Source organism: Bubalus kerabau, chromosome X (genome assembly GCF_029407905.1).
Source record: "Bubalus kerabau isolate K-KA32 ecotype Philippines breed swamp buffalo chromosome X, PCC_UOA_SB_1v2, whole genome shotgun sequence".
NCBI classification, from domain to species: domain Eukaryota; kingdom Metazoa; phylum Chordata; class Mammalia; order Artiodactyla; family Bovidae; genus Bubalus; species Bubalus kerabau.
Window position 1 is genome coordinate 21,945,374 of NC_073647.1, and position 17,014 is coordinate 21,962,387.

Sequence of the window (17,014 nt, forward strand, 5' to 3'; positions counted from 1 at the left end):
CCCCAAGAAACACTCCAGGCAAAGATGTTAATAATCTGTAACACTGATTGAAGGTTTACTATGTGCCAGGAACTGCTCTAAATACTGTATATTAATATCTCCCACTGTGACTCTATTAGATAGACAATTGTTACTGTTATCCTTCTGTTCTAGATGGTGAACTGAGGCTCTGAGAGGATCGGTAATTTGACATGAGGGACCCTGTACTTGAAGCCAGGTTGGCCTGTCACTCAGCATCATTTCAGAAATCTTGATCCTCACACCAAAGGACACACAGCAAAGCCATGATAAGTCAGAGTAGAGCTCAGTGCTGGTAGCAGTGATAGAACGTGACTTCTCTGGGAACGTATCTGGGAGGAAGGGAAATAGAACTTTCTGAGACAGAGTCACAGAGTAATTTAGCCTTCAGTGAGAGACTTATTGGGGAAAAAAATTTAAGGACAGGGATAGTTGGCTCCTTTAACTCTTCAAAGCAGCACAGGCCGATAGAAAGGTAAAGCAAGCTGCACGTGTAATTTAAAATTTTCTTATAGCCACATTAAAAAAGGAAAAAGAAACAGGTAAAATTAACTTCAGTACTATATTTTATCTAACCCAATATATGCAAGATATACTTGTTTGACTATGTAATCAATATACAATTATGAATGAGATATTTTACCTGTTTTTTCTTTTTTACCAAATTCGGTGTGTATTTCATATCTATAGCACATCTTATTTCAGACTAAATGCGTTTCAAGTGCTTCATGGCGCATGTGGCTGGTGGTGACCATACTGGACAGCAAGGGCTTAGGGGATTTTCACTGCCTTGTGGCACTAACCACTCTATTAATATCACCAACTAGTCTTCCCTCTTCTTATTCATTATCCACAGTGTGGCTGTTAGCTGTTAATATTGCTTTCCCAATGTTTCCAGGTCATCAAGCAATCTCTGTTAATAAGAGGTTCATTCTATATCCATCTCATAATAACATTAACATTTATTGAATATGTATTATGTGCCAGGCACACTTCTAAGAGCTTTAGCCTTACATGTATTAAGTCATAAAAATCTTCACAGCAACCGTATGAGCTAATCTTTTTACCATCTCTCCATTTTACAATTAAGGAAACGGAAGTCATTTAACTGTCGAAAGCTACACAACTGGGAAGTGAAGGAGCCATGATTTCAGCCCCACAAGCTTAACCACCTCTGCATCCACTCCATGTTCTAGAATCAGAGTCACAGCTGACTAAGGAGAACTTCATCTGACTCCGTGACAGAGGTACAACTTAGTCTCAGGTCCTCCTGGACCATGCCAGACCTGCGAGGAATCTGGACATCTGCTGTTGTGGTTGCCCATAGTAACTAGTTCATAGTACAATATATAGGGTTTGTAGATATCTCTCTGTGTAGATCTGTACCTACATGCGCACGCACACACGCGTGCACACACACACACACACACAGATCAAACACAAACTTTACAGAGTATTCATAAAAACCAGAGAATTGTAGAGCTGGAAGAGCTCTGAAAGACCAATCTTATCAAGAAAATTCAGTGCAGCCAGCAGTTAAGAGACTTGCTCCAAATTACACAGCTGAAGTAGAACCCAGATAATCTGACTTCAAGTAATTTTGTATCTACTAACTACCTCTTACCCAGGATACTTCCCATGTGAAAGATAGGAGTTGCAACAGTGTGGCAATTCTATTCTCACTAATATACACTTTATCAAATGTTTATCCTCTCTGCCACAATAGCATTTTTTTTATTGTGTCAGCATTTACAAAAAGCATTTGTGTTTTTTAGAAATTTACGATTGGAGAACTCAGAGTTAAAGTGGATTCCTCTTGCCTTCCCTTGTTTACACCGCTAGTCAGGCATTTACATGGTTGCCTTAATGATTCACCCGGCCAACCCCTTATTAAGCTCTTTAAGGATTAAGACACCATCATACATTTATTTAAATTCACATATGAGGTTCTTTAAGGATTAAGACACTATCATACACTTATCTAAATTCTCTACTGCCCTAATTCTGAGCCTGTAATAAATACGTAATTAACACAATTGAAATTGTACAGTTATCAGTATGAGGAGGTTGGATTTAGCCTTTTCGTTTTATAGATTTTATTAAATGATGTTAAGATGCACTACTCAGAAAGCATTGTTACCAGCTTGACCTTTAGATTAGTGCTGGTTGCCATTGCAGCCAAAGGGACAGCAGTAACATCTCACAAAGATTCTCTTTCAGCCTCCAACTAGCCATCGTTCTTTCCTCGGATCCTTATATTTCAAAGTGGAGAGCTTGACCACAGTTTAAATGTTGAAATGTTTCCCACTTAAGCACAAAACACACTTGATTTGCTAAAACAAAAACCTCAGCTTTTATATATTATGTTTCAAAGTGGAGATGGCTGTGAAACTTGAGCCCTGACACAACCTCAACGTGACTTTTTAAAAGTGCTCAGAAAACCCTTCTTCTAATGAACATGATGAGAGGCTGCTCCTTAATGATTTTTTTTTGCCTGCCTTACATCATTTATTCTAAATCATTAAAAAATCAAAATAGTTTACATTAAACAAATTCTCAAGTACAAAAGAGGATGGTCTCCCTCATTGTTGGATGAAGATGGAAAAGGCTACAGAGCTAGTTCCAGGGGAGAATAGAGACTCGGTAGTGACAGCTTAATTCTCAAGAGCTGTTACTTAACAGAACTTTAAAAAGCCAAATGACATACTCTTGAATTATTAATAAAAATCGTGCAAAATACACTTTAGGGACCATGGGAAAATTCATTTTGTCCTTGCTTTTAACATTTTCAGAGCCTATCTCAGTGAACAAAATGCTAAGTCCAAAAACAAGTGAATTAATATTTAGGTGGTTGAGCAAGACTTCTGATTTTTGTTTATTGCTCTTTGATTTTTTTTTTTAGTAGCCCATTGTAAAAGCCCTGGGGCACACCTTCAGAATGCATGAATAATATCAATAATAACTAATACAGCCTGCTATGGAAAATACTGTTTTCAAAACCACAGGTTAGTTCCTGGAAGTCAGCCGGTCAGAGAAAGGATGTGGTGTAGCAGCAAGTTTAAATAGCTTGTGCAACAAAGGGAAGAGAGCTCTGTTGACTTCTGCCTCCTAGAGGGTTGAAATCAGAAAGAACTATATTTAAATAGCTCATTCAGAAAGCATAGAAGATGAAGAAACCATTCCATTTTGAAAAGCTTCACTCATCACTTTGGGGAATTCAGATGAGAGAGGAAGTAATGTATCAGGATAATGATACGATAAAAGTAAGTGTTAACTTTGGATTCAACAAATCAGCCCGGTTCATTTTGGTTGTTAGATGAAGGGCATCCCTTTTAAAAATGACATCATGTAAAAATTGACATCACTTTTTACATGAGCCCCCAAACCCCATTTTTTCTTGTTGTGAACTGAAGGAGTCATGGTAATTCACCTGGCTTTAAAATTTCTCGCAGTTGTTGAGTTCTGTAGCCAAGTAAGTTCTACAAAATAAACTCATCGCAGGCGCAGGAAAAGCAGCTCTTTTGAAAATACCTTGTGATCAGGCTCTAGGTCACGACCTGGGTCTTGAGAAACTTGAGTTAGTAGATGTTAGTTTTTCTTAGCTCTTTGTTTACCCTGGACTTAGACATTTTGTATTATTAAAAACCTGTGGCTTTTAAGGACATTCTATTTATCTTTCCAGGCTTTTTTGATGGAAATGCCTGGATTTTCTTGGAAACAGGGATTTTATTGTGGATTCCTGGTGCCCCTTGGAGAGGCTTATTTTTCTGGACAATAGTTTTCCTTAGTGTCACTACTCTTTTCATCTCCCAACGATCACAAGCTACCAAGGTCGAGAAAAGTGCATCCTTTTGTTCTAATGAATCTGAAATTCCATTTTAAAAAGTATGCAAAAGGGGCTATTGGTTGGCAATTTAAGGCATAATTCCACTGCATGAAGTATCCAGAGGGGTTAGCACTCAAGACTTTTGGAGAAAAAGAAAATCCAGCTCAGTTAAAGTCAAAGAATTTAGCAGCAATATGCATAGTTTGAGTATTGCCACTTAAGGATTTTAATGTTTTATTATCTCTACTTTAAAGTGTGTTAAACAACACAGGCTTGCTTGCCTTTGTTAAAAGAATAGGACCCAGTAAACTGGCCTAAAGAAGTAAATTACCATTGCCTCTGACTATAAGTGGAATGTTCAAGGCCTGAAAAGTTCCACTGCTCCAGATTGAATCTCTTGCCCTCATTAGAGTATGAGCATTAAAGTGTTTTGTGAGTTCATGTTGTATGTTATTTTCATTGATAACTCAATCTTTTAGGAAAAAAATGAATAAACATTTACAGTTAAAAACTGCACCACTAGCCACCAGTCATATGTTGCTATTTTATATTTGAAGTTTAATTAATGAAAATTCAGCAACACAAAAAATGCAGTGCCTCGGTCTCACTAACCTGGACAATGAAGATGTAGAGTGTTTCCCTCATTACCGAAAGTTCTATTGGACAGCACTGCTTCAAAGGGTACTTATTCTTTGACATGACTCTTCATATCTGGCAGCAGAAAACACTGATGATTGGTGTAGCTTCCTATCCACAGAAGCCCAACTTTCTAGAAGTTGAGTGGTATCTCTTCTCCCAGTTATAATGTATTTGAGAAATTCACTGGGGCTGGTAATTTAGTGTGATTATTAAGAATTCTGAAAATTCCCTTTAAGAGTTGTTTGTTACTCTAACCTATAATTAAAAATAAACAATGAAACCAAATTAAACTCCCCAGTGCCCTCTAGCTTTGATTAACCAAAGAAGAAAGGTAGCATCTTCTATATTTTTTTCCCTAACCAAGATATATAGAACACTATGGAAACTGTGTTTGGCTGACATACAGTAAATGAACACAAAATTATCATGGAAGATTGTTAAGAGAAGATATAATGGTAGCATGTTGTAAAGTGACTACTATTCAAAAGATCCATGTGATATATTTTTTTAATCACCTTGTTGGCTTTTTACTTTTTACAGTTAGAGTTATTTCCTTTTAATCTTTCAAAACATTGTATCTCAGAAATAACTATGCTAATTAGCTTGATTTTCCATACTTCCTAGGCTTGTGATCCTTTCAATTATCCAGTCCTTTATCTACTCCTCATTCCAACTAGCTTGCTCAGGATTCCTTGAATATATTCTGTGCTTGCTTCACTCCAGTTTTGGCTCATGCACTTCTTGTGATCAGGAATGCAATATCCACCTCTGCTTTTCTGAGACTTATTCATTTGTCAAAGCCTGTTTGCAATGTCACCTGTTTGAAGAAATAAGGGACCCCTTCTTCCTCTAAATTTTAACTGCGTTATACTTGTCTCACCTCCTTTACTGGACTGTAAGCTTGTTGGCACAAAGATCTTGGTCTCAGTCATCACTGGATCCCTCCATATAGTCAGCACAGGACAGGTGTTCTAGACTTGGGAAATTCTACCAATTTTCTAAATATATACACAAATTTCTTTGCACTTGGCACTGACATGACAAAGGCAGTAGCATTGTACATGTGGCTTTATATTAAATTTTAACAACTATTTCACACATGCCAATTCATTTTGGCTTATATAGATCATTTGTAATGTTGCTGTGGTTATAGATATATCGATGTACAATATTGTACTCATGTGAGCCAGGGAAGAAAGAAATTGGGCTGCAGCAATGTGAACTATGGTTCTAGTCAAATCTAGATTGTATGAACACTTGACAAGATAACTTTTTTTTGTGTATCAAGTTGGCAAAGACTAAGAAGAGCTTGATAAAGCAGTGTTGGTATGGAGAAAGAGAGATTCTTATTTATTTCAGAAGAGAATGTAAATTGGCACAATTTCTGTGGAAGACATATGGTAATTTGGTAATAACTGTCAAAATTTTAAAATGGAACAAGCAATCTTACTTAAAGTTATGTATTCAACAGTCACCCCCCACCTCTATGCCTGTGTGCTCAGTCGCCTCCGACTCTTTTGTGATCCTGTGGACAGTAGCCCGCCAGGCTCCTCTGTCTGTGGAATTTCCCAGGCAAGAGTAGTGGAGTGTGTTGGCATTTCCTCCTCCAGGGGATCTTCCTGACCCAGGGATTGAACCTGCCTCTCTTGTGTCTCTTGTATTGGCAGGTGTATTCTTTACGCTGTGCCTCCCAGGAAGCCCCGCCTCCATAGCAGAATGCTCATGGTCTCCTGAGGGAAGTACACAGCACCGTATTGGAAGCACTCTTGCCAGAGCACTGAACCTGAATATGACAAAGCCTGCTTATCAAGCTACCAGTTTGGAGGAAAGACCAGGAAGTGAGTACATGTTAAACAAAGCCATGCAAAGCGGTCAGCAAAACCCAGAATATGGGAAATTGCAGGACAAACAACCGAATTTTGCCAACAAATAAATTGCAAGGGAAGAAAAGGGGAGGGAGAACTTCTAAATTAAAAGTGACTTCAGAAGCATGTTGATCAAGTATAATACGTGCACCTTGTTTGGATTCTGACTTTTAATAGATTAGCAGTAAACAATTGTCCTTAGGGGAAATTTGAACACTGACAGCGTATTTTGGGTATGAAGAAATTATTGTTATTTTTTAGGTATGGCAGTGGTGTGTGTTTATTTTTTTTTAAGAGTCCTTACCTCTATGCATAGATAATGAAATTTTTACAGAAGAAATCTGCCTCAAAATGTGGTGGGGGAAGTGGAGGAGTATGGATGAGACAACTTTGCCCATGAGTTAGTTGATTACTGTTAAAGATAGGTGTTCAGTATATGGGAGTTTGTTGTGTTGTTTCTCTACTTTTGTATATCTTTTTTTTTAACTTTTGAATATCTTTTACATTGACTTTTTAAAAATAGTGAAGTGTAAAGTTTTCTAGCAGTATTGCTTGTAATTGGAAAGAAACTTGTGAACAACCTATATATGTAGAATAAGGACTATGCTGTGCTGTGTGCTTCGTCGCTCAGTTGTGTCTGACTCTTTGTGACTGCATGGACTGTAGCCCACCAGGCTGCTCTGTCCATGGGATTCTCTAGGCAAGAATACTGGAGTGGGTTGCCATGCCCTCCTCCAGGGGATCTTCTCAACCCAGGGATTGAACCCAGGTCTCCTGCATTGCAGGTGGATTCTTTACCGTCTGAGCCACCAGGGAAACCCATATATCTAGAATAAGGATTAGTTAAATAAAATAAATGTATAGTCACACAATAGGATACTGTGATATTTTGTTAAAAGTAAAAGACAGATGGATTGACAGATCTCCTGATATGAAACAATCTTTCAGATACAACAAGTAGGACAATATGAATAAAATGTTCCCATTTACATGAAAAGGAAGGGATAGATATACCCACATGTATATGTATTTGTAGAGGTTATTTTCAAAGATATTCTTAAGAAATTGCTAACAGTGGTTGCCCCCACATAAGAATCTGGCTATTAAAGGAGAATGGGGTGAGAGAGACTGCTTCTGACAACTTTTCTAATTTAAAAAATACTTTTCATTTTTTTCACGCTTGAAAATATGGCCCAGAGTAGTATCTAAGAACTAAACTTCTTGAGTCGACTCATGCTCATTGCCAAATAGATGCTAGACAAAAAATTTTGCTGACTGGTAAAAGTTGGGGGGTTAGAACACATTTTGAAATTATGTGCAAATTGGCAAGCATTAATGCTCTCCTTTGTGTCAAGGAAATGCATGCACTTCTCACTCACAAACGAGAGAAACATTCCCATTTGGAGATTCCCCAGAGGGACCTATGTTTATAACTAAACACATGTTTTCAAGGGCTATGAAACTGCAGAGGAAATTCAACCCTCTCAGGCAGTGGAAGAGATAATCCAAAACAGCAGATAATCCAAACTTCATAATATTTTGTTTTTAAATGCATAATATTATTTTTAGAAACAGGCCATTTATGTTCTTAATTATGTTTTGCTGAGGGTAATAGACATATTAAAGTGAATTTGTAGTCGCTGAGCACCCACCAACAGAAGGTGGTGGAAGACATGGGCCAGAAATCAGCTTTGTGATAGAGGAGATGCTGATAACCTATAACTGGGTCACAAGGTGGTGACTGAAGATTTTTATTTCACTTCCCATCACCATTTAGACATTCTGCCTTTGCCTTCATATGACCTCCCCTCCAAAATCTTTCTGAAAGCATTCCATCAAATTTTCCTTCCAAACCAAAGTTTAAAATAACAATACTTGTCTATAAGAAGAGAGGAAATCATTAGCATCCTTTCTATTTAAAGGAAAAAGATTAGGATATTTTTCAATTAATATGTTTCACGTGGGCAACTCCATTATTCCTGCCTAGTGGAAGGTGATTGTCGGGTACACTGATTCCTCCAGGTACACAGTTTAACAAGTAGGGCAGCAGCCTTAGGTAGACAACGTGGAAAGTCCCTGGGTGGCTGGTAAGAGGGCATTGCTTTTAAAAATATTTTTTGTTGCTTTTTTTGTGGGAGATTGTTGTTTGGGGGCATGGAACTGATGGATAAAGCTGCCAAAGGCAAAAGAATGAAATCCCTTTTCCTGACCACTGCCTGCCTAACAGCGTACTGGGCACTTCTAGACGTGGGACCTCATTTCAGGCTCACAAAGACCCTGTGAAAGAGGTGAGGGCTGGGAGCAGCTGCATGGAGCAGAGAAAGAAGTGGTGACGCCCCCTAGATTTCTAGCTCGGCTGACTGGGTAGAAGTGATGCCTTTAACAGAGATGGGGAACGCAGCAGGAGCTACAGATTTGGGCAAAAGTTAGGAAGAGTTAGTGAGTTCCATTTTCCACAGGATAATTGGTGGGTCAGTAGGTCCTGACAGGTCACGTGGTGCACGGTGGGTCATAACCTTTAAGCCAGTGAAAGAAACAAGCCATCCTTTCTATCCCTCTGAAAATCTTAATTCCCACCATATGTTTTACTGCCCATGGCACATTGCAGATCACTGGTCTATTTTTTAAATGCCAGAAGACTGTATTTCTATTGTCCTTTATACGTTTACCACTTATGTTAGTGATAGAAAAGTTTTATTTTTTTAAGTGCAAGTAACAGAGAAGTGTGTTTCATTTACCATAATTGCTGTATTCCCCTAAAGTGTATATACATCCATTCATTTTCAACTCTCTTTAGCAAAGTGCTTCTTTAAAGAAATACACATCTCCAGTAAAACATAAGAAAACGCTCAACCTCACTCAGAGTTCAAGAATGCACATTAAAACAGCATTATTCACCTTCCCATGTTGGCAGGGGTGCTGGGGAAATCCATAGGCACTCTCCAAACAATAATAGTGAGAATACAAATCTTGGCAACCTCTTTGGGACCAACGTCCATGCACTTAATCACTCTATACCACCTGCTGTCCAAGTTTTGTGATTTTTCTCCTACAAATATATGCCCACCAGTACAGGAAACATCCTTGAAGAATGTTCATTACAATATTGAAATAGTAAACAGCTAGAAAGAGCACAAATACCCATGAATGAGTGACTAGTTACATAAATTAAGATACATCAGGCAATGGAGTAACAGGCAGCTGTTAAAAATAATGAAAGATCTGTTTGTATTGGACTCTGTTTAATGTGATCCCATTGGTATCCAAACAAAACAAAAATAAACCCCCCAAAAATGTTTCTTTCTCTGCTTGTATGTTGTAGAAAATTTGGAATGAATTTGAAAGAAATCGTTAATGATGGTAATGCCCAGGAGGTAACATTACAGTGAGACAAGGACAAACGAAGAGTTTTCATTTTTTACCTTACTGTTTTGTTTGACTTTTAAAACATGCATACGTATCTAAAATAATAGAAAAGAGATGCTGAAAAAGTTCTTTGAAAATAAAATACCATAATTTTGTAACTTTTAAAAACTTATAGGAAATGCCCTGGTGATCCAGTGGTTAAGAATCTGCCTGCCAATACTTCGATCTCTGGTTGGGGAAGATTCCATATGCCGCGGAGCAAGTAAGCCCGGACGGCGCAACTATTGAAGCCTGGGCACCTAGAGCCTGTGCTCCACAATAAGAGAAGCCACAGCATAAAGAAATCGTGCATCGCAACTAGAGAGTATCCCCCTGCTCGCTGCAACTAGAGAAAACCCACGCACAGCAACGAAGACCCAGTGCACCCATAAATAAATAAAATAGAAAAAGAAAAGAAAACACCATAGCTTTGTAACTTTTAAGAACCTATAGGGACTGCTCTAGTGGTCCAGTGGTTAGGACTCTGCACTTTCCACTGCAGGGCACATGGGTTTGATCCCTGGTAGGAGAAGGCAATGGCACCCCACTCCAGTACCCTTGCCTGGAAAATCCCATGCACGGAAGAGCCTGGTAGGCTGCAGTCCATGGGGTCGCTAGGGTCGGACACGACTGAGCAACTTCCCTTTCACTTTTCTCTTTCTTGCATTGGAGAAGGAAATGGCGACCCACTCCAGTGTTCTTGCCTGGAGAATCCCAGGGACGGGGGAGCCTGGTGGGCTGCCGTCTATGGGGTCGCACAGAGTCGGACACGACTGTAGTGACTTAGCAGCAGCAGCAGCAGAGGAACTAAGATCCCACAAGCTGGGCTATGTGGCCAAAAGAACCCCTGAAACCCCATGCCTCTCTTTTGGTACATTTTAAAATGTCATGTTCTCCGTTAGTGCTTCTTGAAATGTTAAAATAAATTGAACATTGTAACTGCAAACAAGGAGCTTCCCAGGTGGTTCAGTGGTAAAGAATCTGCCTGCCAATGAAGGAGACCGGGGTTCGATCCCTGGGTCAGTAAGATCGCCTTGGGAAGGGATAGGCTACCCACTCCAGTATTCTTGGGCTTCCCTGGTGGCTCAGATGGTAAAGAATCCCTCTGCAATGCGGGAGACCTAGGTTTAATCCCTAGGTTTGGAGGATCCCCTGGGGAAGGGCATGGCAATCCGCTCCAGTTACAGACCATGGGGTCGCAAAGAGTCGGACATGACTGAGCGACTAACACACAACTGCAAACAAATCATGGCAATGCAACAAAATGTCTTGTTTTCAAACTTACTAGAGATTCTAGAGATTCTAACACTGTCTTATCCTACAATCTCCCTTAATTGTCTCCAGAATGCTCAGTAATCTTATTCCTCTTTTTTGGTTGCTTGTTTTTTTTTGAGACATAATTGACATGTAACACTGTATAGGTTTAAGGTGTGCCACATGTTGATTTGATACATTTATATATTGTAATGTGATTACCACCATAAGTGCTATTTCTTTTTGTGGTGAGAGCACTTAAGACCTAGCCTCTTAGCAATTTTGAAATATACAATACAGTGCTGTTGTCTATAATCACTATGCAGTACATTAGCTCTCCAGAACTTATCCATCTAGTTGCAACTTTTAAAAATATTGGGTTAGCCAAAACGTTTGTTCAGGCTTTTCTACCCAATACTTGTTAAACAGCTTTACTGAGATCAAATCAGATCAGATCAGTCGCTCAGTCGTGTCCGACTCTTTGCAACCCCATGAACTACAGCACGCCAGGCCTTCCTGTCCATCACCAATTCCCAGAGTTCACTCAGACTCATGTCCATCTAGTCAGTGATGCCATCCAGCCATCTCATCCTCTGTCATCCCCTCTTGCCCCCAATCCCTCCCAGCATCAGAGTCTTTTCCAATGAGTCAACTCTTCACATGAGGTGGCCAAAGTACTGGAGTTTCAGCTTTAGCATCATTCCTTCCAAAGAAATCCCAGGGCTGATCTCCTTCAGAATGGACTGGTTGGATCTCCTTGCAGTCCAAGGGACTCTCAAGAGTCTTCTCCAACACCACAGTTCAAAAGCATCAATTCTTCGGCGCTCAGCCTTCTTCACAGTCCAACTCTCACTTCCATATATGACCACAGGAAAAACCATAGCCTTGACTAGATGGATCTTTGTTGGCAAAGTAATGTCTCTACTTTTGAATATGCTATCTAGGTTGGTCATAACTTTCCTTCCAAGGAGTAAGCATCTTTTAATTTCATGGCTGCAGTCACCATCTGCAGTGGTTTTGGAGCCCAGAAAAATAAAGTCTGACACTGTTTCCACTGTTTCCCCATCTATTTCCCACGAAGTGATGGGACCGGATGCCATGATCTTAGTTTTCTGAATGTTGAGCTTTAAGCCAACTTTTTCACTCTCCACTTTCACTTTCATCAAGAGGCTTTTTAGTTCCTCTTCACTTTCTGCCATAAGGGTGGTGTCATCTGCATATCTGAAGTTATTGATATTTCTCCCGGCAATCTTGATTCCAGCTTGTGTTTCTTCCAGTCCAGCATTTCTCATGATGTACTCTGCATATAAGTTAAATAAGCAGGGTGACAATATACAGCCTTGACGTACTCCTTTTCCTATTTGGAACCAGTCTGTTGTTCCATGTCCAGTTCTAACTATTGCTTCCTGACCTGCATACAAATTTCTCAAGAGGCAGATCAGGTGGTCTAGTATTCCCATCTCTTTCAGAATTTTCCACAGTTTATTGTGATCCACACAGTCAAAGGCTTTGGCATAGTCAATAAAGCAGAAATAGACAGCAAAAGAGACACTGATGTATAGAACAGTCTTATGGACTCTGTGGGAGAGGGAGAGGGTAGGAAGATTTGGGAGAATAGCATTGAAACATGTAAAATATCATGTATGAAATGAGTTGCCAGTCCAGGTTCGATGCACGATACTGGATGCTTGGGGCTGGTGCACTGGGGCGACCCAGAGGGATGGAATGGGGAGGGAGGAGGGAAGAGGGTTCAGGATGGGGAACACATGTATACCTGTGGCGGATTCATTTTGATATTTGGCAAATCTAATACAGTTATGTAAAGTTTAAAAATAAAATAAAATTTAAAAAAAAAAAGAAAAAAAAATAAAGCAGAAATAAATGTTTTTCTGGAACTCTCTTGCTTTTTCCATGATCCAGCAGATGTTGGCAATTTGATCTCTGGTTCCTCTGCCTTTTCTAAAACCAGCTTGAACATCAGGAAGTTCACGGTTCACATATTGCTGAAGCCTGGCTTGGAGAATTTTGAGCATTACTTTACTAGCGTGTGAGATGAGTGCAATTGTGTGGTAATTTGAGCATTCTTTGGCATTGCCTTTCTTTGGGATTGGAATGAAAACTGACCTTTTCCAGTCCTGTGGCCACTGCTGAGTTTTCCAAATTTGCTGGCATATTGAGTGCAGCACTTTCACAGCATCATCTTTCAGGATTTGGAATAGCTCAACTGGAATTCCATCACCTCCACTAGCTTTGTTCGTAGTGATGCTTTCACTGACATAACACAAACTGTACATCTTGCCATCTGTATATACCCATGAAATCATCACCACAATCAAGATAATGAACGTATCCATCACCCCTAACGTTTCCTTGTGCCCTTGTGTAGTGCCCATCCCACTGCACCCCGTCCTTTGAAAACCTCTGACCTGCTTTATGTTACTATAGGTGAATTTGCATTTCCAGAATTTTCTTTATAAACAGAATCATATAGTATATAGTCATTTTGTCTGGCTTTTTTCATTTAGGATAATGATTCATGATGTTATGTATAACAAAAGTTCATTCCTTTTTGTTGCTGAACAGTGTTACATTGTGTGAATATACTAGAATTTGTTTATCCACTCAGCTGTGGAATGGACATTTGAGTTGCTTTCCATTTTGGGCCATTACAATTAAAGTTGCTATAAATATCTATGTACAAGTCTTTGAAATGGACATATGGTTTCATGTCTTTTATATAAATACCTAGGAGTAGAATGGCTGGATCATATAGTTGGTGTATATTAAGCTTTTTAAGAATTTTCCAAAATTTCTCATCACAAGAAAACAAAATTCTGTAACTATGTATGGTGACAGATGTGAGACTAATTATGGTGATCATTTTGCAAAGTATACAAATATTTAATCATTATGTTGTACAGTACACCTGAAATGTACGTAATGTGGTTTGTAAATTGTATCTCAAGAAAAATAATAAAATAAAATTTTTAAAAAATTACCAAATTGCTTTCCGAAATGCTTATATCATTTAAATTCACACTAGTGGTGTATAAAAATTCTAGCTCTTCTACATCCTTGCCAACATTTGGTACAAACAGTCTTTTAAATTTTAGTCATTTTAATAGGCATGAAGTGGTTTTAATTTGCGTTTCATTAATGACTAATGACATTAAGTATCTTTTCTATGTGCTTATTTGCCATCGATATATAGATATATCTTCTTTGGTAACATGTTGATTCAAGTCTTTTGCTTTTTTTTTCATAATTGTGTTACTTGTCTTTTTATTATTGAGCTGTAAGAGTGCTATATATTCTGTATGCATCTTTCATTAGATATGAAATTTGTGATTATTTTCTCCCAGTCCATGCTTTACCTTTATATTTCTTAAACTGGGTACCATGAAGAGCAGATGTTTTAGATTTTGATGAAGCCCAGTTTATAAATTTATTCTTTCATGGATGTGCTGTTGGTGTTATATATAAGAAACCTATACCTCTGCATCAGAGAAGGCAATGGCACCCCACTCCAGTACTCTTGCCTGGAAAATCCCATGGACGAAGGAGCCTGGTAGGCTGCAGTCCATGGGGTCGCTAAGAGTCGGACACAACAGAGTGACTTCACTTTCACTTTTCCCTTTCATGCATTGGAGAAGGAAATGGCAACCCACTCCAGTGTTCTTGCCTGGAGAATCCCAGGGACGGGGGAGCCTGGTGGGCTGCCGTCTACGGGGTCACACAGAGTCGGACACGACCGAAGTGACTTAGCAGCAGCAGCAGCATGCCTCTGCATGCACACATGCTTAGTCGCTTCAGTCTTGTCCAACTCTTTGCGACCCCATGGACTGTAGTGCATCAGGCTCCTCTGTCCATGGGATTCCCCAGGCGAGAATACTGGAGTAGGTAGCCATGCCCTTCTTTAGGGGATCTTCCCAACTGAGGAATCAAACCCGCATCTCTTTAGTATCCTGCATTGGCAGGCAGGTTCTTTACCACTAGCACCACCTGGGATGCCTCATCTACGGTCAAAAAAAATTTTCTCTAAGATTTTCTTTTATAAACTATATAGGCTTTAATTTTTAAATTTTATTTGTTTATTCGTGGCTCTGCTGTGTTTTCATTGATGTGCTGGCTTTTCTCTAGTTGCAGCAAGTAGGGGCTACTCTCTAGTTGCCCTGCCCAGGCTTCTCATCATTGTGGTGGCTTCTCTTGTTGTGGAGCACGGGCTCTAGGGAGCGACGACTTCAGTAGTTGGGGTGCAAGGTCTCAGCAGTTGCAGTTCTTGGGCTGTAGAGCACAGGCTTAATAGATGTGGTGAATGGGCTTAGTAGCTCTGAGGCATGTGAGATCTTCCTGGACCAGGGATAGAACCTGCGTCCTCCTGCATTGGCAGGCAGATTCTTTATCACTAAGCCACCAGGGAAAACCCCATATGTTATGTAGTTTAAAGACTAGTTTGGACGAGATCTGTGACACATTTGGAGTGAATGTATTTGATACAAGATATGGATACAAATTATTTTTTTGCATATGGAATTAAAATATTCCAGCACGATTTGTTGAAAATACAACCCTTTCTCCATGAGTTGCCTTTGCACTTGGTCAAAAATCGCTTGTGTACATATATTCATACATCTTATATGAATTTTAAAATCAGATTTTTTTTAATTTTCACCAAAGAAAACTTCTAGGATTCAGATTGGGGTTGTGTTGAACCTACGAATCAATTTGGAGGAGAATTGATAGCTAAAGAGTGTGCATGTGCTTCATTGCTCAGTCGTGTCCAACTCTTTGTGACCCTGTTGACAAAGGAGCCTGGAAGGCTACAGTCCATGGGGATCCTCCAGGCAAGAATACTGGAGTGGGTTGCCATGCTCTTCTCTAGGGCATCTTCCCAACCCAGGGATAGAACCCAGGTCTCCCGAATTGCAGGCGGATTCTTTACCAGCTAAGCGACCTGTTGTCGTTCAGTTGCTAAGTTGTGTCCGACTCTTTGCAACGCCATGGAGTGCAGCACAGCCGGCTTCACTGTCCTTCTCTATCTCCCAGAGTTTGCTCAAACTCATTTCGATGATGCCATCGAACCATTTCATCGTCTCTTTTCCTTTTGTTTTCAATCTTTCCCAGAATCAGGGTCTTTTCCAATGAGTCAGCTCTTTGCATCCAGTGGCCAAAGTATTGGAACTTCAGCATCAGTCCTTCCAATGAATATTCAGGGTTGATTTCCTTTAGAATTGACTGTTTTGATCTCCTTGCAGTCCAAGGGACTCTCAAAGAATCTTCTCCAACACCACAATTCAAAGGCATCAATTCTGCCACACTCAGCCTTCTTTATGGTCCAACTTTCACATCTGTACCTGACTACTAGAAAAACCATAGCTTTAACTAGATGGACTTTTGTTGGCAAAGTGATGTCTTTGCATTTTAATATGCTGTTAGGTTTCTCATAGCTCTTCTTCCAAGGAGCAAGTGTCTTTTAATTTCATGGCTGTAGTCACCGTCAGCAGTGATTTTGGAGCTCAAGAAAATAAAATCTGTCACTGCTTCCCCTTTTCCCTCATCTGTTTGCCATGAGTGATGGGACCAGATGCCAGGATCTTACTTTTTTAATATTAAGTTTTAAGCCAGCTTCCTCACTCTCCTCTTTCACCCTCATCAAGAGGCTCTTTTAGTTCCTCTTCACTTTCTGCCATTGGAGTGGTATATAGCAATGCAATTGATTTTTTGATATTGATCTTGTATTCTACAACCTTGTTAAACTTACTTATTATTTGTCATATTTTTTTAGGATTTTGTACAAAGATGATCATGTCTCAAAGAATAAAATTGGCATTACATCTTTCTTCTCAATGTGGAAAGATTTTCTTTTTCTTCCCTAGTTGCACTGGTTAGAAACTCTGGTAATATATTGAATATAAATGGAGAGAACAGACATCCTTACCTTACTCCTAATCTTAGTGCAAAACCATTCAGCCTTTCATCACTGAGCATGATATCAGCTGTAGGTTTT

The 17,014-nt window shown here is 39.5% G+C and overlaps 1 long non-coding RNA gene across 2 annotated transcripts; it reads left to right on the forward strand.

The window, feature by feature from the left end:
- The first annotated feature begins 1,276 nt into the window (after positions 1-1,276).
- LOC129639422 (uncharacterized) lies at positions 1,277-11,200 on the forward strand. Of its 2 annotated transcripts, XR_008708398.1 has the most exons (3): positions 1,911-3,281; positions 6,151-6,321; positions 9,890-11,200. It is a non-coding gene; the product is annotated as an uncharacterized LOC129639422 (long non-coding RNA). The 2 variants fall into 2 exon arrangements; XR_008708399.1 differs by lacking the exon at positions 9,890-11,200 and having other exon boundaries at positions 1,277-3,281; positions 6,151-8,492.
- The last annotated feature ends 5,814 nt before the right edge of the window (positions 11,201-17,014 follow it).